The sequence below is a fragment of the Hyla sarda genome, chromosome 1 (genome assembly GCF_029499605.1).
Source record: "Hyla sarda isolate aHylSar1 chromosome 1, aHylSar1.hap1, whole genome shotgun sequence".
NCBI classification, from domain to species: domain Eukaryota; kingdom Metazoa; phylum Chordata; class Amphibia; order Anura; family Hylidae; genus Hyla; species Hyla sarda.
The window spans coordinates 259233483-259236543 of NC_079189.1; positions in this window are offsets into that span (position 1 = coordinate 259233483).

Below are 3061 nucleotides of genomic sequence, written 5' to 3' on the forward strand. Positions count from 1 at the left end.
GTACTCTTGATAACAATGATATATGCTTACTTGTTATGTACACATTATGACTTAACCTATCGGTCTGAAATGTGCACAATGACCGCGACGGAGGCCATACCTTAAGAGGGCATGCCCTGTAATGGATGAAATGAAGAATAAAAGAGGAAAAAGAAAGGGGGGTTGGGAGGGGTCCGCAAACGTCAGGAACAGCCCACTGATAGGAGGTAGGGGCGTTATATACCCCTGCCCCCGCCCACAACCCTATGTGCCGCCTGACGTGCAAGGGGGTGGAGATGTTACCGCCCCTCTCACAAATACAGCCTAACTAGGCTTCACACTTGTGATCGGGGCTTACACATTCGTACTCGTGATAACAATGATATATACTTACTTGTTATGTACACATTATGACTTAACCTATCGGTCTGAGATGTGCCCAATGACCGCGACGGAGGCCATACCTTAAGAGGGCAAAAAGTAAATCTAGTAGGGAATTAAATGTAATCAAGGACTAAAGCCCCTGCCCTAGCACCGACCAAGATAAAGCTCTGATATTGAGATGGAATTGGTGAAGCGAACTGACTGGCTGCGGAATCTATGCCTGGAAACTGAAGAGCGTTGTAGTCATGCCCACCCCTGACCGAAACCAGAGTTGGCACTTGAGCAAGGTCAGGCCAAACCCCCAGCCGATGTCCGCTGTAGCATGCTGCCTAATATCAGTGCAGGAGTGAAACACTGTGACCTATCAGGCCTGATGAATCCTATCATGTTCCTGCTAATAAGTGGCCAAATATATAACTGTTAGCATATAGGCACAACCAACACCCCCCGATTACCCTTGGTGTTGAACAGCCTAATTTCCTGTAGATCAAACAGTATCTGGGCACCTTACCTGAAAACTAAGCTAACCCAATGCCCCATTCCTAACACCACTGCCTCATGAATGGTGTCCCACTGCGAGTGACCCACTAGCTATCCTGTCTGTAATTTGCCTACCCAAATGTACCTGCAGACACTACCGCTCTGTGCCTGAGCAGTCGTGCCCACACGCTGGACAATTGTGCAAATGATAATGCCGGTGAAGCAGGCGCTAATAGGGCCGTGGACCGTGTGAATGGACTCTGCTGGAAACATGTTGGTGACAACCTGTATGGTGTATCCCCTGGCAGACGTGTTGTCACACATGGTGACCCCATGTGTGAGGCGAGTTGCTTTTGCTCACCCGTGGTCTATTGCCTTGCGACTGTGTCAGTAGTGTAGACCCGCGTGAGCCTTACCCTGCGGACGTGGCAGGCATGAAGTGTAACAAACCTAATTCGGAATGTTGCTCTGAAGATGTGTCAGTAACAATAACCTGCGTGGCAACTCCCCCTGCAGAGGTGTCATAATGTTAAGAGCTTGTGAGTCGTGTGATGGTATGCGCGTAGGTGTACTATTACTGCATGCACTGCATGGAAGCACCCATAATGTACAATGAAACTATGAGTATATACACTAAACCAAGCACTACCAGCTCGCCAATGCCATGCACCTTCGCATGGCACTGACACCATGAGCGTCTGAACAGCCCGAAAGCCCGAGGCGCGTGAAACACAGAGAAACAAAGCACCACACATGCACAACCAGTCCCTCGTCAAGAGTGCATGTGTGTCATGAAAACCAATGGATGTCTGACCAACGAGAGTGCATGATCAGCAAAGAACCGTGAGCGTATGCCACCGAAAGAGCTAAGGACAAATGCAACAGTATGGATGCTGATGAGCGTATGTGCAGTACGAATGGCAAAAACGTAATGTCAATGCCAAGAGCATGTGCCCGTGTAAATGCCATGAGCGGATGAGCGGTATAGATACCATTGCGTATGATCAAAATAAAATCCATTGCATGTGGAGAGTATAACTGCGTGTATGAACCGTGTGCAAGCCATGAGCAAATGACAGTAAAAAATGCTAATAGCGTGTCAAAACAGTGTGGTTAACAAACACAGTGATGATGCCATGAACATATGAGCGCATGGCCACTATAGATACTGAGCTTATGACCAGCATAGCGGCCAAGCAGTGAATGCAACGGTGTTGATGCTGACACATGACCAGTATGTGTGTTGTGATCATATGAAAGGTGCAAAACGCCATGTGCGTATGACAGCAAACCTGTGGGTGTGTGCACAGTATGAATATTGTGGGCATGCGATCCGTATGAATATCAAGCGTACGGGCAGTATTAATGTCATGAGTGTATGCAGTGTAACTGGTGCGAGTATAGCTGCCCTGCCTTATGACCAGCATGAATGCCACAATCTTGTAGATGTCCTGAGCGTACCAACAGAAATGAAATGCCATGTGCATAATGCATGAAATAACCGCCAGAGCGTATGAACCCGTTTAAAAACCACCGCAACTGCCCAGTGAAAAATGCCACGGCACATGAACTGTGTAGAGCTATGAACGTGAAGACGTCTCAGTAACAATAATCTGTGTGGTACCTCCCCCTGCAGACGTTGCAGGCATAATGGGTAAAGAAACCACCTATGTGTCGTAACGTTATAGCTCTGAAAACGTGTCAGTAACAATTGTCGCGTGGTACCTCCCCTGCAGATGTGGCAGGCATACCTGGTAAACAACCACCTATGTGGCATGATGTTATTGCTCTGAAGAGGTGTCAGTAACAAAAACCTACGTGGTACATTCCCCTGCAGACGTGGCAGGCCTAACAAGTAAACAACCATCTATGCGTCGTGAAGTTATTGCTCTGAAGACGTGTCAGTAACAACCTGCATGGTGCCTCCCCCTGCAGACGTGGCAGACATAACGGGAAAACAACCACCTGTGTGTCGTAATGTTATTGCTCTGAAGACGTGTCAGTAACAATAACCTGCGTGGTACCTCCCCCTGCAGACGTGGCAGGCATAACGGGTAAAGAAACCACCTATGTGTCATAACGTTATTGCTCTGAAGACAAGTCAGTAACAATTACCTGCGTGGCGCATCCCCCTACAGACGTGGAAGGCATAACAGGAAAACAACCACCTATGTGTCATAATGTACTTGCTCTGAAGACGTGTCAGTAACAATAACCT